General features: G+C 46.2%; 1 protein-coding gene across 2 annotated transcripts in view; it reads left to right on the top strand.

Annotated features, from left to right (window-relative positions):
- The first annotated feature begins 1,001 nt into the window (after positions 1-1,001).
- Positions 1,002-23,721, top strand: part of LOC119658918 (tyrosine-protein kinase CSK) — a 142,228-nt gene continuing 119,508 nt past the window's right edge. For both annotated transcript variants that reach the window (XM_038066740.1, XM_038066741.1), the window contains exons 1-2: positions 1,002-1,673; positions 16,827-16,860. The gene's annotated coding sequence lies outside the window, so the exon portion shown is untranslated. The remainder of the gene's footprint in view (positions 1,674-16,826; positions 16,861-23,721) is intronic.

The raw sequence follows: 23,721 nt of genomic DNA, 5'->3' as shown, positions 1-23,721 counted from the left end.
GATCATTTGTTGATGCCTCATCTTCAGGTCCTCTGTTGACTGCGGTGATTGTCAGAGGGAATTTTGGGGGTGTTGTTATTCTAGTTCGGAGCACCATGCCAACGAGATAGTGATCCGAGTCTATATTGGCCCCCCTATATGTTCTGACATTCACCAGGGCTGAGAGGTGGCGGCGTTCGATCAACACGTGGTCAATTTGGTTGAAAGTGGTCTGGAAAGGCCCACTTATGTTTGCGCTTTTGCGCTTTCCACGCAAACCAGGTACTTCCAACAACCATTTCGTGCGATACTGTCAACTGGATTATTGCGCAATCCCTTATCATTGGTATTCCTATGTAAGTTATGGGAGCCGATAGTTGCCTGAATACGGGCACCGTCCCTACTTCACTGTTGAAATCTCCAAATATGATTTTGATATCATACTTGGGACAGGCTTCGAGGGTCCGCTCAACTGTCTCGTAGAAGGTATCCTTTTCCGACTTTGCATTCTCCTCTGTAGGGGCGTGAACGTTAATGAAGCTTATATTTCTAAACTTGCCTCGCAAGTGCAGAGTGCATAGCCGTTCGCTTATGTTTTCAAAGCCGATAACAGTAGGTTTCATTTTTTGGCTGACTAAGAAACCTACTCCGACCACATGGTTCACTGGATGGCCGCTATAATATATGGTGTAGCGAATATAAAAAAAAAATACGACCTTTTGAATGATCTTTTTAAAAGTGCCAGCTTACGAAATCATTACTGTTAAGGAATAAAGTTCTCCAGAATACATTTGATGTTCCAGCAGAACGGTGGGGTGTTCTTCGAAGCATATTTCAAAAGTTGTTCCGGCCGTTTTCATTAGCATTTTCCAAATTTCCCCGATAACGACCACCCTGCACCCCGAACCAAACGAAACATTGCACTCAACGAAAACATCTTTCAAATCAAATTCAACACCCACACATCCAAACAAATTCGTTTGCACGTCAAGTCACTTTGCGACCTCACGTACGTGTGCAGACGACAGATACTTTACACAAATAAACATTGAAAATTCCAAAATGGCGTCAAGTGTGTAAGGTGTTTTTCATTCGTGTGCGCTCTTCCGACCGATTTCCCTACACTAAATTGGAAAATTTGTCGCTAATTTTCGTCGAAATCGACGCGCAACACAAGTGAATCAGGTGACAACAAACTTTTAGTGGATTTTGCACCACTGACGATTCGCTACGAAACGATTTGGACGGGATCCGTGAGTTTTTCGCATTTTGTGTAAACAATAGTCGCGCTGTGCGGAAAAACAGGTGCAGTGAGCGAAAAGAAAAATTTCAGATGAAAAGATCATACGGGCTGGTGGAAAGTGCATTTCGCTGGCTGCGGACAGAAGTGAAAAAAATTGTGTGCTGAGCATTTTGCGGAAATTTGTGCATTGGTCGCGGTCCGAGGGATTCCAGCTTTGGGTGACGTTTGGTTTCCGTCAGGCTTTCCTTTCTTCGCGGGTCGCGCTGCAAGTGAAGTTTCTCGCCACGACATTGATCCCGGGCGTCAGTGCAAAGTGGAAATATCGTTCTCTGTGCAATTTCAGGGGTTTTATGTAACGTTCGCGCCCAGGAAACTCATCTGCCTTTTGCCTCCTTGAGCGGCCGTTGCAGACGGGAATTGGATCTCAGGCGCAGCGCAACCATCGGACGATGTAAGTATGAAAAAGTGCATGATGAGCCCATTTCATCGCACCCGAGATGATTGGCAGTGATTCCAAGTGATGTGCTGCCTTGCGGTCGAGCTATTTTCGTTGCGGGCCTTGTGCAACTCGAGGCAGCAACGCCGCCCAGCGAGGCGCGAACGGGCTGCTGGGAGGCTGCCCGCGACATTTCCACATCTACTGCCGTCGTCGCCAAGAAAAACCTGAAAAACTGGGGCAGAGGTGTTCGCCTTCGTCAAGGTGGTTTGTTTTTAGTAGGTCGTCGTTGTGTTCGCAGCATCAGTGCAAGCGCTGCTTCTCGAAAGTTCCCCGGTTGCGAATATCCCGGGCCCTGCTCACGAACAGGGAGCAGCGCTTGTGCTCCCATTTCTCGGTAGCCGTGTGCACAGGCCACAGCATCCACCCATGCCCCCGGGCTCAATTCATAAGCGCGTCTAGGTGCACGGTCCGGATGCACATCGCTGGCTGTGTCATTTATGCAAATTGCCGCCACACTCACGGTGTGCTAAGGTTTCCTTGAGCAGCACGCTGGCCGGCCTAGACTCCGTAGAAGATGACCCTCACATTCCAAACTTCTATGCCGCAAGGCGGTAGTGTCTTCCAATTTGTTTTGATTACGTTGGGGAAGTTGACCTTCAGCGACAGTTATTTGCAGTAAAGTCTTGATTTTATTGAAAACTAGTGTGAAATGTGAACATGCCACCGCGGACGGTCGTTATAATCCATTCACGGTCAGACAGTTGTTTCCCCGACCGGGCGAGACATATCAGTCAATCAAGAAAAGCTGTGGCGGATATTGTGCCGAATATTCACGGAGAAACTTGTAACAGTCACCCCTTGCCCTTACCTATTTCACTGGAGACAGGGTCTGTTGCTCAGTGGGAATCGTAGTCTTGTGGCAAGGGGCGCAGATTTTGATCAAATCTCAATGCTTTGTTGCTAATTCGGTGTCATGTAGTTCGCGTCTTTGGTATCCAATAGGATCTTTCATAAAAAATCCACCCCTGTATCGTTGTCTGGTAAGGGGGCAGGGGGGTTGTTTGGTTGTATATTCAATCACTCTGGTGGGGTGGCTTGATGCCTTTTTACGAGTTGTTTGACCGGTTGTTGGTATTCTAAATTTCGAATCGACTAGCCTAAGAATCAGGGCGCAACTATTTGGTCTTTTTTATGGTGGAGGTAGAAAAGGACGCTGCTACGGCAGGTTGCTGAAGTGTGTGGCATCCATACCCACTAGGACCATTCCAATTTCTGCGCTCGCAGGACCACCGTGAAGTATTACTTCACGACGTCACGCGTTCGTCGCACTTTTCGGCCTCGACCCAGTTCCTGCAACTTTTCTTTCTAGGCGGTATCCCGAATTACTGATACCAAGGGATAATATGACAACGAGGTTTCACTTCGATAAGAAGTTTGAAACACGGTGGAGTAACAAGGCAAACTGGGAGAGCGTGGCTGGGGCATACGGCTTAAACCAGCAACTGATTACTTGGTACACTGACGGATCCCTCAGCAGAGGGAGCGGGTGCCGGTGTCATTGGTCCAAGGAAAATGTACTTTGAACCAATGGACAGGTACACTAGCATATTCCAGGCGGAAATATACGGCCGTAGACAAATGTGCCTCCTTTAATCTGCAAAAGAATCACAGGGGGCAGAACATAGCTATTCTCCCCGATAGCCAAGCCGTGATCAAAGCACTTATATCCAACCAGGTGAACTCTAAACTGGTGTGGGAATGCCTTGAGAGACCCAATACACTCGGCTCGTCCAACAAGGTCTGGATATTCTGGGTTCCAGGCCATGCTGGGTTGGAAGGCAACGAGGCAGCGGACAAACTAGCCAAGAAGGGACCAGGGACGCTTTTACACGGCCCAGAACCCTTTTGTGGAATCGGAAACGGTTTCATGGCTATGACTAAGAAATGAAGGGGAACGGTTGAGCGAACTATACTGGGCGGGCCTACCAGGGATGGAGCAGTCCAGGGTGCTTATTGGGGAATACGAACCCATACGCACAAAGGATTGCTTAAAACTCACTAAAAAGAACCTTAGAATCATAGTGGGAATTCTCACTGGTCATTGTCGGCGTAACTATCATCTAGGGAAGCTAGGGATATCTACGGACACTGCCTGCAGGTTTTGTGAGGAGTATGATGAAATCTCTATATAAAAAGAAAGTAGGGAACATACTATGATCAATAGATACACTATAACCAGTAAAAGGGGCAAAATAGTTCTTTAACGACGCGGTGCGATTTCCCCTTAACAGAATAATAATAATAACCTCCCTTTATCCAAGAGACAATGTGCCTCCTTAGCTAGAAGATGCAAGGGAATCACACCGGATACTGTCCTATATAAGCGCACACCCTCAGCGCGATTGGCCGGTGTGTCGAACTCAATCTTCTCTGATTCGCAGTGTTGTCCAGAGATCCCGCCCACCAGTATAGCGGGATGGATTTCACCACCCCTGCGATAATTAGATATCGGCTGTACAATATTAGGCATCATTTTGCTAGAGATGGGCTAGCCTTTGCTGCCTATCCGCGTGCATAGTCCAGGTGCTCCTTGAAGTTCAACTTGGCATCGGGCATTACCCCTAATTATCTAATGTTCGATTTTGGAACGACCTCGTGGTTACCAATTGGATTTTGACAGTATTGTTTTTCCTGTGATTGTTACTAAGGACCGCCGCCGTCCACCAGGTTCAGTTTCACCATTTATAACCATGTTTTGATGGCATGAATGGTTTCGCTTCCATACAGTTCCACGTCCTCGGGGTGTTTCGCAACAACGCCGAGCACTCCGTCATACATTATGTTCCACAGCAAGGGCCTCAATACGGCATGAGGAACCCCTGCTGCCACAACATATTACTTTCGTCCCTCAACCGTCTCGTACAAAAGAAGTATATCCGAAGGGTAACTCTTGATTATCCGAGCTAAATAACCAGGGACACCCAGTTTAGCCAGGGTACCCTTGATCCAACCTAGTCCGAGTTGGAGGCATCCCTAACATCCAGCGTCACCACGGTGTCACACTTACCAGCGGCCGATGCCTTCCGAGCCAGGCCCACAGCCATTGCTATTGTCTCGACCGTGGACAGCGCTTTGCGAAACCCATACTGCTGCTCCGATAGACCACCCGCTAACTCGAGGAACGGAAGCAGTCTGTTCTATATTACCCTCTCTCACATCTTCCCCATAGTGTTCAAAATATTATCTATATGAAGAGGGTGCATCAGGTAGTTTTTGGGGCTTCGGTAGCAGAACCAACTTATTTTTCTTCGTTTGTTCGTTCACAAGCGGGGTCGGCTCGTCGTGATCGGTTTCGCCATTTGGCTCTATCGAATGCCTGATCTGGGTGTAATCTCGAGGCTTTTAAATTCCAATCCAGCTTATCATGCCACCCTTGTTTAGGCCTGTCTTTTGGTCGTTTACCATCGACTTCGATGTTCAGACCAATCTTGGCAAGTGAATTCTCGTTAGCACGAATTGCGTGACCATACCATCGAAGACGCCTGTCTCGCAACTTTTCCACGATCGCTGCAACCTCATAACGATCGCGGATATCCTCATTTCGGATGTGACCAAAACGTGTGATGCCACTAGTCCAACGTAACATCTTCGTCTCCATTACCGCAAGACGCCGTTCATTGTCTTTTATAGTTGGCCAACACTCAGAACCATAGAGAGCGACAGGACGGACGACATTGCGGTAAATTTTAGATTTGAGACTTTCGTTGATACATCGATCACAAAGAACAGCAATTGTGGAACGCCACTTCATCCAGGTTGCGTTAATGCGCGAAGCAATTTCATAACGCAGTTCTCCATTGGCTGATAGCGTTGATCCGAGGTATTTAAATTTTTCAGTTCTGCGCAGATCACTGCTGCTGACAGTGATTGTACCTGTTTCATTGGATGCAATTTTTGTGCCTATAAACCGTCATTTTCTGGGAAGGATTGTTAGATTATTTTTTCTTGAAGAAAAGTGTCGGAATCGCATCGACTGTTTGTAAAAGCATACGGCGATCATGCTCCAATGGTTCACATGTGTCAAAAGTAGTTTCAGCGGTTCAAAGATGGCGACCTGTATAAGACGAAGACCGTAGACAACTGAAGAAGTTCGAAGAGACAAAATTGTAAGCAGTATTGAATGCAAACCCCTGTAAAACGTAACAGCTGCTCGCTGATGTCGATCGACCATCTATCGCAAACCGCCTAAAAACCAAGGAAAAGATTCATAAAGAAGGGAAATGGATGACACATGAATTGTCTGCAAGTCTGTGAATTGCTTCTTGAAAGACATGAAAGGAAGCATTTCCGGCATCGGATTGTAAGGGGTGGCGAAAAGTGGATCTGCCACGACAATCCGAAGAGCAAAAAATCATGGGTTTCACGAGGTCAGCCATCAACATCAACGGTAAAAATACATTGCTGTGGGACCAGGAATGAGTGATTCATCACGAGGTCTTGAAACCTTGTTAAACAGTGACTGGCAGCAGCTATTGCGTCTGAACCAGGCGCTGCAAGAAAAACGGCCAGAATGGAAGGCCAGACACGACAGGGTAATATTCCAGCATGGTCATGTAAGGCCGCATGTCGCACCCGCCGTATTTACCGATGTTTCGATCGATGGCCCATGGATTAGCTAATCAACGGTTTGAGTCTGCAATGGAAATGGGCATATCATTGGATCGTCAGTCAAGATGAGTAGCTCTTCCGACGCGGAGTCCGTATGCTGCCAAAAAGATGGGCCAAGGTTCTAGCAAATGATGGGCAACCTTATGAATGTTAAATATTTTGTTAAATATAAAAACAAATGCTTTTATTTCGGACAAAAAATAACGGAACAGTCATTTTCACACACGTAATATTTCAGTCCCAAAGCCAAAAAGATTCTAGAGTATTAGACCATGTGTGGGTCATATTTACCTTTCTTGGAATCAATATTCAAAGCAAATTCATTCGCCTCCTATTTCTTTTTACGAAAATTCAAAACTGATTGAGTCGCTTTTGGCTGGCTGCTGCAATACGAAACGGTTTAAACTTATTTACTGTTCAAATGTATGCTTTCGCTGCATTTTCCCGTGTCATATTCGCGCCCGCTCTCCACCATTGATCTGCACGTATTATTCCATCATTGAATGATGGTCGTCATCCGGCTGGGGAGATTTTGCAGTTTAAATTGAATCCAAGCGTGTCGTACAAATTTTCGTATTGGGTCGAGTTTTTCATTTGTGAAAATGTGATCGCAATGTGCAGCGTCCAGATCATATGGCCATTGGAGCCTCCTCAACTCTTACCACTGTTTCTGTTGGAGACGTTGTTTTAAAAATGTTTCGGTCATTGCACTTGTTGGTAATGAAAAGTGTAACGAAGCGAAGATGTTATCCAAAATTGAGTTGTTGGAATGAGTTTCGAAAAATCTGATCATTAAACTGCATTGATTGGCCAAAACTGTTAACTATTGATAGGATTTTTAAAAAAATTGATTATTTTCATGTTTATTATTACTATTATTCTGTTAAGGGAAAGTCGCACGGCGTCCTTAAAGAACTATTGTGCCCCTTTTGCTGGCTATAGTGAACCTATTAATCATAGTATCTCAAGTAAGCCTATAACCGTCAGGAACTTTAGTATATTCCCTGCTTCCAGATCTTTCAACTTTGCATCTGCAGGTCTTCCAATAGCTATTGGTCCTCTCCACTTCATTTGGTTGCTAAGTCAAACGACGAATGGCTCCCATGCGGAGATTATAGGCATCTGAATACTTTTTACGGCCTTGGATCTAGTCAAAGCGTATCGCTTTGTCTTCGCGCAAAAATAAAGACTTCCGTGGTCTGCTGAGGCCGTCAATGCGTTTGAGACAGTCAAACAGCAGCTTGTTGATGCAACACTATTGGCATTTTCTCAGCCAGATGCACCCCTAGCTGTGTTCGTCGATGCCTCAGATACAACCGTAGGCGCCGCTCTTCTTTTTTCTTCAGCCTTTGTCCCGTTCACAAGCGGGGTCGGCTCGTCATGATCGGTTTCGTCATTTGACTCTATCGAATAGCTGATTTGGGTGCAATCTCGAGGCTTTTAAATCCCCATCCAGCGTATCAAGCCATCGTTGTTTAGGCTTGCCTTTTGGGTCTACCATCGACTTCGATGTTCAGACCAATCTTGGCAAGTGAATTCTCGTTAGCACGAATTGCGTGACCATACCATCGAAGACGCCTCTCTCGCAACTTTTCCACGATCGGTGCAACCCCATAACGATCGTGGATATCCTCATTTCGGATGTGATCAAAACGTATCACGCCACTAGTCCAACGTAACATCTTCGTCTCCATTACCGCAAGACGCCGTTCATTGTCTTTTATAGTTGGCCAACACTCAGAACCATAGAGAGCGACAGGACGGACAACATTGCGGTAAATTTTTGATTTGAGACATTCGCTGATACGTCGATCACAAAGTACACCAGTTGTTGAACGCCACTTCAATGAGGTTGCGTTAATGCGTTAAGCAATTTCATAACGCAGTTCTCCATTGACTGAGAGCGTTGACCCGAGGTATTTAAATCGCTCAGTTTTGGGCATATCACTGCCGCTGACAGTGATTGTGCCTGTTTCATTGGGATCGGTCGCCGCTCGCCAACGGGTGAATCAAATTTGGCAACCGTTGAGCTTCTTTTCAAAGCAGCTCAATCCGACTCAACGCAACTACAGTGCCTACGATCGATGTCTCCCTGGTGGGCAATATATAGCCAACACGTGTCTGGAAAAGACAATGTTGTTGCAGGCGCTTTGTCTCGCGGTCGGCGCGGTCCATTATGCGGCAATACCTGAGACTCAAAAAGATGACACAGAGCTTTCGGAGCCTGAGGGCAAACTCCAAATACAGGTTCATGGAGTTTCCTATTTTCGGTTCGAACTCTTATTTACCTTGCGAAGCTTCAGGCAAGCGACCCAGGCCATTCATTCTGGCCGATTTTCACAGGGAAGTATTTCACGCATTACACGACCTTGCGCGCCGAGGCATTAGGAGGACGAACCGGGCTCTGCGGATGATTTCATTCTTCTCGGCAATGGCGGCCTGTATCAACTTGTTTTGAGATGCTGATCAATTCGGAATACATTATCTTCACCTTCTGATCTTAGAAGTATGTTGTGGAGGGATGTCTTTTGCACGTTAGTGTGGATATGGCATGCGTGATATGCCAAGAAATGCGAAAACCTTAGCCATTTGTTTTACAAACTTCTAACGAGCCAAACTGGTTTCTTGCTGCTCTCCTAAGGTATATAAATAATGGAGAGGGCGTAAAGGGGAGAATTGCTGGTTGATTCAGATTTGAGGAGTTCTCGAAGTTGTAATGGATTAGGGAGTGACAAAACACCTCTGCACCTTAACACTAACAGTACTGCTGTGAAGGCAAATAATACAGTCAGATAATAGATCTAAAAAAGGTAGGAGAGCTTGAGCTTCAAAATATCTTTTAATGAAGTTGGAGTGATAAATTGCATATTGCCATGAAATTTTAGAATCATTTCACCAGAGGTTACTTAAAATTCCACTAAATTCTCCTCTTCCATTCAATAAAGTGCTTTCGACAGCTAAATTCGGGTAATTATCATTTTTATGTCTCCATTCGGATGGTTCCTACGAACCAGATAAAATCTACGTAAAATCTTTGCTACAAACTCATATCTTATGTTTCGCGCTTTCTAATTCAATTTCTTTGGCTCTTTTCACTAAATGTCCGATGCCATCCAATAGAGTGTGAAATGATCGAAGAAAATAGCATTCACGCCTAATGATAGAGTATCGACTGGTTTCGATAAAGCTATGGAATTAACGTCACTGGATCTCCTTTGAAATATAGTGCGCAGTGAAAGTTACATACGAATTTATTGGACTGTGTGATAAGTTAAATTAATTGACGGTCACCGTACACAATGGGATGCAGTGTATGGAATTGGAGTACCACTCAAGCCCCTTGGCCGAGTGCATCTGCGGGTGCATTAATCTGCAGTCCGCCTTTTGATCTCCTCCATTTGTTGAGATATTAGATGGCTTTTGGCATTGGTTATTGCGTTGCTGGATGCATCTATGTAAGTTTGTGAATTGGCGGTGGTTACTGATTTATGTGAAAATTATGCTCAAGGAAAGTTTTTCTATCTTTAGCCAATTATCGAAAAATTATTATATATTGCGATCCTTCTACTCCGTAATTCAATAATGGCTCTTCGATCTTGATATTTTCTAACAGTAAACCCGTCACTTTCCACTAATTTTACGCAAATCAGATCATCAACACAAAATAGCTTTTCTTTTTACATTACGGTTGTTTAATTTTCTTATAATTTTACACTGGAAATCGCCGGCATAATAAGCAATTCGAATAATCTGATATCTATTCATAAATTAGTTGGATATAGTCAGGGAATCAGCTGTGATTTTTTTTGTTAATATCGCACTCAGACTATGTGAGTCCGGATGCTGGACAGCGAAGTCCTACGGCCACAGCAACATCCTAGATGAAATACCTCGAGAAATCTGGGCATCCCCCACGGACTATGTCACACGCAAGTTGAACTTCACGAGAAACTTTGCTGTGGACCTTCCAACCAGGGCAAAGTGGAAGATCGGCGGTGTGTTGCAAGACTATGACACGGTATTCTTTACGGACGGATCAAAGATGGCCTATGGAGTCGGCGCGGGGGTTTTCTCGAATACACACGGTGTATCCAAGTCGTATGGTCTCCCAGGTTTCGCCAGTGTATTCCAGGCGGAAGTACTGGCGATATTGGAAGTCTGTCGATGGCTGGAGCGTGATTCTAGCCCCAAGCGTAACATAACCATTCTGACCGGCAGCCAAGCGGCCATCAAGGCCTTGTACTCAACAACGACATCTTCCAGGCAGGTGGCGCAGTGCAGAGGCACGCTGAACCGTCTGGGCGGCACGCTCAAGGTCACTCAACCATCTGGAACAACAACCATAGGAACATAGAGGGGAATGAGCGGGCTGACGGATTGGCCAGGCAAGGCTCTGCTCTTGGCAGTCCCTCGGCGAATACAGTCGGTGTTCCGCTGGCGGCTGTCGGGGGCGGAGTCTACTCGCACTACCTAGCAGCTGCGGGCCTGAGATGGCGAAGGCTTACAAGCTGTGCCAAGTCAAGGAGAATTTGGCCCGCTTATAACGTAGCCCGATCACGAGAGCTCCTGTGCCAGACGCGTGCAAATGCATTCAAGATTACGGCGGTCTGCACGGGGCACTGGCCCATAGGCGACCATGCCGCTAGGCTCGGCATACCCTACAACTCGCATTGCCGAAGCTGCGGAGAAGGAAGGGAAACCCTCATGCACTTTCTCTGCGATTGCCCAGCTCTGGCTAGAGTCAGGTTGCGGACACTGGGTAAACCATTCTTTGGGGACCTCAGAGAGATTTCTAGCTGCAGGGTCGGAGAGCTGCTTTCCGTCGTGAATGCTACGGGCTGGCTCTGAAAATCCGAGCCGGCTGGACTCTGCTTCCCTGCTCCCATAACAACAGTCATGGTCTTAGGAGTTTGTGGCATCAAAACGGCGCACCATAGCGCTAATTGCGCTCCTCGGAGCGGCTACTGATACCTACCTACCCCTACTGCACTATTCTCTCTAGTTCAGCTAGCTTGTTTCGGAATATTTGAGCTTTTATAACTACATTGCCGTCCTTATTGCGTTCTCCATTTTCATCTTAAGAGGCGTTTCCTATCTTCCTACGATGCAGCTGTTAAAATTGAATTTAACATTTCCTTGTAAGACGCTTTTAATTGCTCGGTAGAGTTTATGATTTTATCTTGGTATGGATACGGTTTTCGAATCCTTTAAATCTGAATGTTCGGATATTTTTTTAAATGCATTTTTAAGGTTTTGTGTAAAACATAACCTTATTAAAATGTGGCCGGATAGCTGAGTGGTTAGAGCACAAAGCTGTCGTAGCGGAAGGTCGCGGTTCAAATCTCGCTGGGGGCAGAGGAATTTGTTATCGTGATTGGATGTCGGACACCAGTCGACTCAGCTGTGAATGAGTACCTGAGTCAAATCAGGGTAATAATCTCGGGCGAGCGCAATGCTGACCACATTGCCTCCCACAGTGTACTGTGGTGTACCGTTACGGTCTTGAATGAAGTGCTCTAACACACTTCAAGGCCTAGATCCAATATGGATTGTTGCGCCAACGATTATTATTATTATTATTATTATTATTAAAATCGGTTTACTGTCTGCCTGTTTGTCTTTTTTTCCGGAGGTTGAAATCACATGTTCCAGCGTATGATATTTTTACCCACTAAAACCACCCGCTAATTCCTGTCTTCTTCCCCACGAAACTACCACAAAGTATTTCGTCGCGCCCCTTCCCTTCGTCCATTGATTGCATTCACAACCGCGCCTTTCTCGCCTGCTTTCCCTCTCTTGCACCGCATTCCAGCTCTCCTGGCATGCAAGCATTTCTCCAATTATATTTTCCGGCGCTAGTGTTCCTTTCAATGACTTCTCTAGACTCTTCCTTTCCTTAGCGAATGTAAGGCAATGGAAGAAAACATGCTCCGGGTCCTCCGGAATACCGTCCCAGCTGGTGCAGTGGGGTGAGCTGCTCAGTTTAAACCTATTTACAGTAACTGAGAAACTGCGTGAGATTATAGTTTATCTTACCATGCGTTCTCTGCATCCACATCTTGATGCTGGAAATCAATCTGTGGGTCCATCGACGGGTCCTCATGCCCTCCTTCTTCTTTTTTGGCTTCTTTGGTCCAACCTTAGTCCAATTGTTATGTACCTTTTGAAACATCGGCTCCCTTGGTGTTTTAGGCACTATTTTCCCGCCTATAGAGCTTTTAGGCACCTTCTATAAAGCGGATGGTGCGCCTTTTTGTTTTTTGGTGAATCTGCTGATGTCCTGGATGTTTGTCTTCCTTTTCCCGGCCCATCTCTTTCCTGTGCCCATTCGCGAGCATACGGTTGGGTGTCACCTGTGTCGGCTGCGTCACCGTCGAAGGAATAATTTTAGGGCTCTCCTTCAAATCTTTGTCATCTTCCCGCGATTTGTTGTCTAGAACCCTATTGGCTTTCACCATATGCTGATTGCTTGGTGCACGTTTATCTTTGATAAATTCTGACAACTTAACAATTTTCGCTCCAAGCAAACTGAAAGATGACTTTTCCAGGTCGGTTTTCTGTACCAAAGCCTCCATTCTTCTTTTCGTACATTTTCTGGCGCCAACGGGATTCCTGTGGCCCAGGTCCTTTTCCGCCTTGGATATTGAGGGAGACCTCATAATCATTGAGCTTCTCCTAAACGGATCTGGCTCTCGATACTGAGGCGCTTCCCGTAACTCGTTACGCTCGGATAAGGTTGGTGGCACTGCGGCTTTTAACGACCAACGTTCTTTCTCGGGCACATCCTTCTGCACGTTTGTTATGGTTGTTCTAGGGAGTGATGTGCTCGGTTCAAACACCTCTTTGTCTAAGCTGCTTGTAGCATTAGTTGCCACAGTGGCCAAGCTGTCCACCACCGAGGCAATGCAGTCGAGGGATATCGATGACTGGGAGCCTGCTTGCTCATTCCCAAAAGCCGTCGGTACTGGGGTTCCGAGCCTCTCCACCGTAAGTTTATACACCTTCTCTTCGTCCATATTTGTTTATTATTCTGGGTAACCTCCTTATAGCCATTTTTATCCATGAGTGGGGGTTTTTCGCGCACCTACCCGACCTGCGCATAAACATCCCCATGCACGCATAACTTCGAATGCGTACAAGTACATGTTCGTAGGCATCCGCCGAGCATTCCTTTATCTACACGAAGGGACGCGCCTGATGGGAAATGTGGCAACTTCTCACAGGTCTGTCTGTCCGTCTGTCTGTCTCTCTGTTTGTCCGTCACATGCATTTTTCTCGGAGACGATTGAGCGAATCACACCAAATTTGTGAAAAGGTGGGAACTGTGAACGCTCACGCATACACAGTGAGTTACATAATTATACATCGAATTTATGGAGGGGTAAGTGTAAATTTTTTTTCATCAAATATAGTCATGTGGGGTATCAAATGAAAGGTCTTCGTTAGTACTTTCCGAAGTCGGTTTCTGTTTTGACATTTGTTTGAAAGGTAGGGAGTGCCGGGGGTTGAAAGTGATAATTTCCCTAACGAACTCATTCTCAGAAACTACCGATCCGAAAAATCTGAAAAAAATCAGGAGACTGCTACTATATGGTGCCTAGGCTCCGAAATACCCTATATACCGGTATCCTTTCAAATAAACTTAATAATAGTATATAACTCCAATTTTTAGTAATTGCCTGAAAAACCCCCCTTGAGTTCATTCTAGTACCACGAAATTTTGCAGATATGTAGGCTATAATATGGAGCATGATCCTACCATGGTGGTGGTGGACAAATGTACACTCAAATGAATTATAAAAGAAATACGCAAAACTTTTCATACCTGAGGCGTCCAGATTAGGGGAACTCGCAACTCAATTGTACTGGTCTTTAAAATCGCCTCCGAATTAAAAAGTTTTACATAGGAAAATAGTGCGCCGATTCTTTTTTTGGAGAAACACTTGTTATTTTCATCTAAAGTCTGAAGAGGGCGAGAAGCATATAAAATGCTTGCTTATATATAACCAAGACAATCATAATTTTTTTCCATCTAATAGTTCAAGGAGAAGTGTCCTTTTCAAAGCTCTGTTAGAGTTTCCATGTCCATCTTCTTACAGGACAATAACCATGCCGCCCAACGGCAGGGAACACGTAGATATTCCTCCAGTTGTCACATTTAGAACGGGTACACTTGGAGATTTAAACGATCATCCCTTTCTTCCGCTATATGGGAAAGGTCTCGGATTCCCAGGAATTCCGTACTAGTGGAAGCAGCAGGTCTGTAGTATGGTAACTACAAGTGCAGCGATATATCACTCTGCGTGGAGACTGTCAAGCATAGCGGCTTTCCTCCGTTTGAGTGTTTTGATAGTCAAAATGATTTTCCTTTTGCTTGGAGGAACAGTTCACATCCGCATGATACGTTGATTAGCCATTTCATCCACAAGAGAATGAACCTCACTGGATGTGATATGGTTAAGAACCGTGTTGAAATGTTCTTTACACCTCTTCAGTTGCTCGTCATGGTGGATAATTCGACCGTTACCGTCTTTCACAGGACTATCGAAAAGTTTGCGACCACATGTAAGCTCTTTCGTAATGCGGTATACACTTCTGAAATGATTGCACTCTGTGGCATCTTCCGCTTCCCTGCCCACACATTTGTCACGGCGCACACTTTGCTGAACTTCTTGGGTTTTCACTTGGCATCGGAGTTCGAGCGTGTCACGTCCGCTATCATTGGCAGCGGTCAATAGAGCTTTCAACTCCTTCCGTTCATTAATTCGCTTCCACGATTTCGTCGTCAGCTATATCTTATGACACCTCTTAGGAACTTGGCGGACGGCCTGTGTAGCATCCGAGAAAACAGGATTTTTTATAACAGCCCAATGCTCTCATTATACTACCTGTTACATAAGAGCGTGGTCACTGTTAAATAATAACAACAATTGATTTTTCGAAAATTCGCATATTTATTGATAATTTGGTCGTCAATACTCAATGCAAATACCTCAGTAGCAAGTCCAATCTCCTGCATTGTCAATTATGGCCTGGCACCGTCGGGGCATACTTTCCACTAGTTTTTCTGCATATTCTACCGGAAAAGACCTCCAAATTTCCCGAATTTGTCGAGAAAGCTGATGTAAATTAAATGGCTTGCGTCTGCGAAGCTGCATTTACATCAGAGCCCACACATTTTCTATGGGATTTGCATCCGGTGACTGAGATGGCCAATCTAAAGTGACAACTCCGTTTTGCGCCTTCCACTCGCTACATGCTCGACTCCGATGTTTCGGATCGTTGTCCTCTTGAAGGATCCAGCTTTCATTTTTCTTGATATACCATTGCTTAGCAGATGGTAACAAAGCCTTCTGATTTTATTCATTTTTTCGGCATTTAAATTCTCGATAAATAAGAACAAAGTACCGAAATCTTTGTTTGAGAAGAACCCCCAAACATGGACCTTGACGGGGTGTTTAGCAGTCCGTTGAAGCATCTTACTGGTGGAGGTTGTCCAGGCGTGTTTGATGCTCGAAAATGTCCAGAAGGAGGATTCATCAGAAAAAATTACGTTGCTCCAATCGCGGTCCAAGTTTTCCTTCGCCCATTCCACTCGTTTTTCAACGTGTTTTGCACTCAACATTGGTTTTTCCAAAGTACTGCGATATTTCAGTTTATTGGCAAGCAAGTGCCTGCGAATCGTTCCGTAAGTTATGTCAACACCTTTTGCTTTCAATTTCACAGCAGCTCCACGTAAAGTCAAAATTGGATCTTTCGAGAACAATGCGAGAATCTTTTTTTGTCTTTTTTTGAGATTTTGCGGAAGTGCAACCGCGATCAGGAAAATCATCAACGTTATCGACCTTTTTATAGCGATTTATCCACTTGCTAACGAACTGCTTCGACTTTCCCATATATTTCGCAGCAGCAGTTTGCGTTAATTTGGGTCCTTTTTCATGCAAACATAGAAAAATTGCCTCAAAGCGAGAGGCGTAAACAGCACTCATTTCGAAAAACCACTCAATTGAAGACTAAATTTGACAGAGAGCTGACTTTTTACAAAAAGCATGAAGGACTGAGGTGCCCTCTATGTCATAGAAAAAGAAACAGGACGCTCTGATTTTTTATCTACGTGTAACAGTGACCACGCTCTTATGTAACAGACTGTATCTGCCGTCCGATCACCAAGATGACTATGTTTTCATCGCCTCAATGGTGCAGGTAGCACTTCACTGATTTCGAATAAGTTGGGAAATGGTTCGACGAATGGTTTACCACAAAAGACAAACAGTTTTTCTGGAATCGTATCCATAAATTACCTGAAAGATAGGCAAAATGTGTAAGAACCCATGGCCGATATTTAGAAAAAAAATTTACATTGAAAATTATACAAAAAAAAACCCTAAAAACGTTTGTTCTGGCAAATAAATAAATAGATGTTAATAAGGTTTCCTTCCCACAGGAAAAACTGAAGACGTTAATATGAAAATTAAAACTTCGTTTTTTTCTTTGCAGGAAAATTGTGATTAGTCTTTGGACTGCAGCTAAGGTAAGTTAAAGTCTGGTCTGTCATTCTCTGTCGGAGGTCTGAGAATAGGAAAAAATGCGGGGGTCAGATCTGGAGAATACGGCTTCTGATGCGCTAAATATCCGGGAAAACCTTTGGCAGCCAACGCCCCTTTAATTCAATTTCAGTTTTCAAAGTTTTTGACATCAAATGCCAACATGGTATAGCGCCTTTGCGCAGATCCATCACCATACTTAGTAGTAGAGTGGTCGCGCTGAAAATCATACTAAGGCACTGGCAAATCGCTGGGTACCAGTCTGTTGTAAATGACATTCTCCATCATTTTCCCCATTGTACCCAACAGGTAGAGCGGGCGATATGATGCTGGATCTCCAGGTGGCTTGTTGGATTTGAAAAGCAACATGGACTTTTGTTTTTTCCACTGAACGAGGAATATTCCTTCTTTTAGGCACATCTCTAAGGTCTTAGCGGAAAGGTCGGGCCTAGTCTCCATTGCCAGCTTCAAAGCCTTATCCAAAATTGGGGTCTAGTTGCCGCCGATCCTACCACATATTTCCTGCAGCTCCTCCGCACTTACTGGAGGTATTATGCACTCGGTGAGCTGGACCACCTTTGCCTTTCACTGTTTTCGTGGCGATGAACAATTTCTTTCAGGAGACGCGGGTAGGTTACCCGAGGCGATTTTCGTAGCCTTTTCATTACTCTATAGGCTCCATCAGATCTTTCTTTCTTCTTTTATGTAGCTACGCAGTTGTCTGTTTGTTTCCTCGACCGTCGCTACCGAGTTTTTCCCGAGCTTCTGGTAAAGCTTCCTTGTCCCGAAATATGCTACTCACAAACGTGCGATTTCGCTGTTCCATCAGTAATTCCATTGCTTACTGGGGAGCCTTGTGGGCATAGCAACACATGCTTCCGTCATCCATCGGTAGATTTGGGTAACTTTTTCTTTGGCCGTGCCATCCAGGGATATGTCGGTCTTCAACTCTGCGGAAAACGTATCCTCTTAAAAAGCTTTCGTCATCCACTCTTTTTCGAGCACCATTGATTTCCATGTAGATTGCCTGATGGTCACTGTGAGTATAGTCCTGACTGACTTGCCAAGTGACTCTACTGGCTACAACGGCGCTCACATATGGCATTTCCAATATAGACCCTAGTCCCCGTGTTTGACAAGAGTATGAGGTGTCGACATTCGCGAGTAACACTTCTATCCCGCAAACACTTCGAGGAGCACACATCCTCTCACATTCATTGCTTGGCTGCCCCAGTCCACGCGTTAAAATCGCTAGTTATGATTTTCGGCCAACGCCCTCTTGCGTCCAGAACCAGAGCGCTCAGCATTTGCTCATGTTTCGCAAGTGAAGTGCTGGGGCAGCACAGCAACCATATATGTATGTGGATTCCTTTCACTTTTGCTCTGGTGAATCTACTAATTCCTGGAAGGTGTGTTCTCCGCAAGATCAGCGCTATGGTCATTTGGTCTTTGACCCAAATGTCACCACCGTGATTTCCGTATGGCTTGTTAATTATAACCGCATAGTTGTCTTTCTCTCGGATGGTTTGCCAGAGTAGATCCTGCGCCGTCTGTCAGTGGTTGAGGTTGATTTGTATCTACTTCATCTGCGATTTGCTGATATGGCCTTCTGCTGCGCATCTCCTGTAGCTCCTAAACTGGTGCATCCCTTGGCAATGTGATCAAACCCAAGAAAGAATCGTTTCAGTGCCACCTGCCTCCTAAGCCGGTACCTACACACTTACTTAATACCTTATATAATACCTTATATTTATTATATTACACCGGATCCACCCCAACGTTCCGGCGCCCGAGCTGCGAAGGAAGCATTCCAGACGTAACCTTCGCGTCGGAATCACTGGTGTCGCTGGTGGACGAGTGGCGAGTTCTGGAAGACTTTTCGGCAAGTGACCACCAATACATTGCTTTCGAAGTGGTGGACACAAACTCTCGGTGTGCGCCACCCCAGCGATCTTTCTGTGTATGGAACGTCGCGGAAGTGAACACCGGGAAGTTTGTCGAAACTCTGGGAATAGGTGGGCCCACGCTGAAGTGTACTCCTGGGGGCGGTGGCGCTGCGGCTGACACTGTCGGAAATTCAGTTATGAACCTGATAACGACGGTCTGCGGAGCCTCCATGCCCAGGAAGATGTCGAGGCGCGGCAAACCTTCCATGTATTGGTGGACAGTGGAAATCGCAGAGCTCCGGAAGGAGTGTCACAGGCTCCGCCGCTTAACACAACGTCTAGGCGACCGGGGGAACTCATGTACCATAATGATGGAGTACAAATCAGCCAAAAGGAGACTCCGCAGCGCAATAAACAAGAGCAAAGCTCGCTGCTGGCAAGATCTGATCGACGAGGTGAATGGGGATCTGTGGGGACTTGGTTACAAACTTGTAACCCGAAAAATCGGGGCTCTGCGGAAACCCTGTTCACTTAAGGCCGAACAGATGGACCGCATTGTGAGGGCACTCTTCCTTGCGCACCCCGTATGGGATGGTGACGTCGGCGCGGAGAGCGCAGAGGACTGTCCATTTTTCTCTATAAAAGAATTGGAACAGGCAGTCCTCTCTATGAAAAACAAGAAGGCGCCTGGACCCGATGGTATTCCAGCAGAGGTATACAAACTGGCATTCCAACACCGGCCAGACCTACTGCTCGGCGCATTCAACGCTTGCCTGAAAGAGGGCATTTTCCCTGCTCGTTGGAAAGTTGCGAGGTTTGCGCTGATCCCTAAAGGGAAAGGCGATCCCGAATTCCCGTCTTCATACCGCACACTATGTATGCTTGATACTGCTGGGAAAGTGCTCGAAAAGCTCATCAGAAGTAGACTCGCTGAAGCGATACGCGCTGCCGGAGATTTATCTCCCCGGCAGTTTGGTTTTAGGGCAGGAAGATCGACAATTGATGCTGTCATGCAGGTCGTGGACGCCGTTCGACGAGCAGAGGTACATAGCCGCCGAACTCGACGGGTGGTGCTCCTCGTAACGCTTGACGTCAGAAACGCCTTCAATTCCGTAAGATGGAAAGACATTCTAGGCACACTAGACAATACCTTCAACGTGCCGAACTATCTCTTACGGATTTTGAGGGACTATCTGAGGAACCGCTCCCTGTTCTATGAAACACTAGAGGGTCAAAGGTGGATGGAGGTCACGTCGGGGATAGCACAGGGATTCATCCTAGGGCCGGACCTCTGGAACGCTACCTATGACAGTCTGCTTAAACTCGACATGCCAGAAGAGTCGCGCCTGGTCGGCTACGTAGATGATGTCGCAGCGCTTGTTGCTGGACGCACTGTCGAACAGGCGCAAAGCAGACTCGGCATATTGATGCGACGGGTAAGCGGATGGATGACTACTCATGGTTTCAACCTTGCACTGAAAAAAACCGAAGTAGTCATCCTGACTAAAAAGAGAATTCCGACCCTGCGTCCCATATCGTTCGGCGAGTCGATAATCGAGTCAAAATCAGCGGTAAAGTACCTCGGGTTGACTCTTGACTCAAAGATGAGTTTTTCTGAGCAAATCCAAGCAGCAGCGAACAAGGCTGCGGCTGGAGTTTCGACGTTAAGTAGGCTAATGGCAAACATTGGGGGTCCTACGTCTAGTAGGCGACGTCTCCTGATGAGCTCAACGCAGTCTGTCCTGCTCTACGGTGCAGAGGTATGGGCTGGCGCTCTTGACAAGGAGGTATATCGTAGACGCCTCGCGCAAGTACAGAGACGGGGAGCTTTACGGGTGGCGTCTGCGTACCGCACAGTCTCTGAACCGGCCGTGATGGTGATCGCGGGAGTTATCCCCGTTGCCCTTCTTGCTAGGGAGCGTCAGGCCATATACAAGCGCAAGGGAGATGAGCCAAGGGAGGTGGTTGCTCGCGAAGAACGGCAACACACTCTAGACGAGTGGCAGCTCTCTTGGCAAAATGAAACTAGAGGCAGATGGACTGCGTGGCTCATCGGCAACTTAGGTGCGTGGCTGAATCGGAAGCATGGTGAGACTGACTATTTCCTTACCCAATTTTTAAGTGGGCATGGAAGTTTTCAGTCTTACCTGCACAAGATTGGAAAGGCGCGTTCTCCGGATTGTGTGTTTTGCAATGGAGGTGTGGACGATGCCCACCACACTTTTTTTTCTTGTGGAAGGTGGGATGGGGTTCGTCAGCAGCTCTATTTAAACACAGGGCATCTCTCTCCAGACAACATTGTGGAAGAGATGCTGAGGACTGCTGACAGGTGGAACCGTGTTGCCCATTACGTTCGGGCCCTTCTCGTTGCTAAGAAGATAGAACTCGACCGGCGGAGGAGCCAGATGGCAGGGGGCTTCTTGAACTGACAGTTCCTTTCCTCCTCTCCCCTCCCGTTGGTGAAAGGAATTCGATGATTTGAAGGCTCCGCAAGGCGGGAGAGTTCGGGGGCTGGCCCGAAGTAATGTGACAAACGGTTCCAGGCTAGCTCTCTGATGATGGGGAGGTGTTTAGTTGGTAGTCCGACGACGTGCCGAATCGGGAGTCCAACACTGTGTGCGTAAATGCATTCACCTACCCTCCCAAAAAAAAAATACCTTATATTTTACGTTGCCAATTTTAAACCTAAATACATGCTACTTACACATTAGGGGTTAAATGATGTCGATAACTAAGGCAGACCTCTTCAAAAATCTGAGAAAGTGGCAAAATTTGCCAGTGCAGATCTACGAGTACCGCCGCAGGAATTGTGAAAAGTGGATTTCTTATCCTTCTTCGGCATCTCTAGGCTTATCTGTAGGGAGGTACTCCTGTTCTTATTGGATTATTTCCTATTCTTTCGCAAACGTGTTATAATTATCACGTACCTCTTATTCCATGGTAGATCTTAAAATAAATTTTCTTCTTTGAAGGTAGCTAAGGGATAAGTAACCTCATCATGCTGTCAGATAATTAGGTGCAATCGCTAAGTCATATCGTCTCACTGGGTAGAAGAATCTGCTTCTACTTTACTAAGAAGAACCCTCTGACTGTTGCTGTTGACTACCATCAATTTTTTTTCTTCATCACTGAATATAAGACGAACAAAAAAATTGTCCCTTTGTTTTGCTAAAAAGGTTGCAGTAAGCTTTGTGCGTTTAGTTGGCCCTATTTGGCTACGAATGTCAGTGGTGTGGTTTCCGGCCAACGGGAGAATCTGTCCAGCATCGTCAGACAATATCTGTACCCGCGTGAAGGAGGAAGGGGACCTATGATGTCCAAGTAAACCTGCTGGAATCTTCCCTTGGGCACCTCGAATGGCTGGTACGGGTTTTCTGTGTGCCGGCGGACTTTGGTACGTTGACAACGTTGGTCAGTTACGAGTCCATTGCATTCCTTCCTTTCGCATGTCTCACACGAATTTTCTGTTGATCGGGTTGAGCGTTTCACGGCCTCCCTGGTGCGAAACACCGTGCGCTGTGTCGAATATGCGCTGCGGTTGGAGCGAACGGTCGGATGTACGACGTACGTACAACGTCTTCCAGTCACCGACGTCCACTGGTTCCACTTTGAGTGATTGTTAGCATGTATCTGTTGGAGCTGTTGGTCCTTCTCCTCTTCTGCTATCTGCTCGTCAATATCAAACGTTGTTGGTAGAGAAATAGCGTCAACATGGGAGAGTACGTCGGCTACCACGGTCGCTTCTCCCCTGACGTGAACGAATAGCGTCAAATAGCGTACCTGACGAGGCGATGCTTTATCCGCCTTTTGCCTGAACACGTAGATCAACGGCTTATGATCCACCTTGATAACAAATTACACGCTCTCGAAAAAATGACTAAAGTGTCAAACGCTGCAGTAGATGGCTAACAGCTTTCTGTCGAGCCGGCTGTATTCACCTTCGGAGGTTGAAAGCGTCCGCTGAAAAAATGCTATTGGAAGCCAACTGCAGTGTTGCTGTTTCAAGACGACACCTACGGCTACGTCCGATGTGTCAGTTAACAATGCAATTGGTGCGTTCAGTTGTTAGTAAACCAGCAATGTTGTATTCGCTAGGCTGTTTGTGCAAGCGTTGAAGGTCTGGTTTGCCTGCGTTGCCCACGTAATGGGTGTTCTGTCCCCTTTTTTCGCGCTCCTCACTAGGTCGTTCAATCGTGCTTGAAGCGTAGCGGCGTTGGGAACAAAGCGTCTGTAAAAATTAAGGACTCCCAGCAGTCGTCTGGGTTCTTTGGCAGTGGTTGGACGTTTGTACTTCTGGATTGCCTCGACACGGGGCCATGGTGGTGAGATTCCGCGTTCGTTAATCGTGTGGCCCCGGAAGTCGATTTCGTTGGTTCTGAATACATATTTCGACATGTTCACCACGTGATCGTAATCAGTTAGACGCTGAAAAACCTTGCGCAAGTGTTCGGTATGTTGCTGTGGGGTCTCGGATGTGACAAAATATACTAAAATCCAGCCACTTCGTCCATGAAGCGCTGAAAAGTTTAGGCGGCATTCCGTAGACCGAATGTCATTACGGTGAACTCGTAAAGGCCAAATGGCTTTGTCACGGCGGTTTTGGGGATGTCAACCTCGACGATTGGTATTAGGTGAAACGCTTTGTGAAAGTTAATCTGGAAGAAAACGCGTTTTTTGTTTAGTCCGGCGATGATATCATGGATGTGTTGTATTGGATATCATGGCCTCCAAGTTCCGTCCTTTTTTGGAGCCAAATTCAGGACACTGGCCCAAGGGCTGTTCTATGGGCGGCAATAACTCATATTGGCCATGTACTCAAACTCTTTCCTCGCTAGCTCCAGTTGATTGGACTTCAGACGTCGAGGCCTCTCTGCAACGGGCGGTCCGTTTGTAACAATGTGGTGTTGGAGTCCATATTGGCAAATGGTTTGAACGTAGGGGTTCCTTATGTTGGGGAATCCT

This window comes from Hermetia illucens, chromosome 6, assembly GCF_905115235.1.
Source record: "Hermetia illucens chromosome 6, iHerIll2.2.curated.20191125, whole genome shotgun sequence".
In the NCBI taxonomy this organism is placed as follows: domain Eukaryota; kingdom Metazoa; phylum Arthropoda; class Insecta; order Diptera; family Stratiomyidae; genus Hermetia; species Hermetia illucens.
The sequence above is the reverse complement of the archived record's forward strand: the minus strand, read 5'-3'. Positions and strand labels throughout refer to the sequence as shown.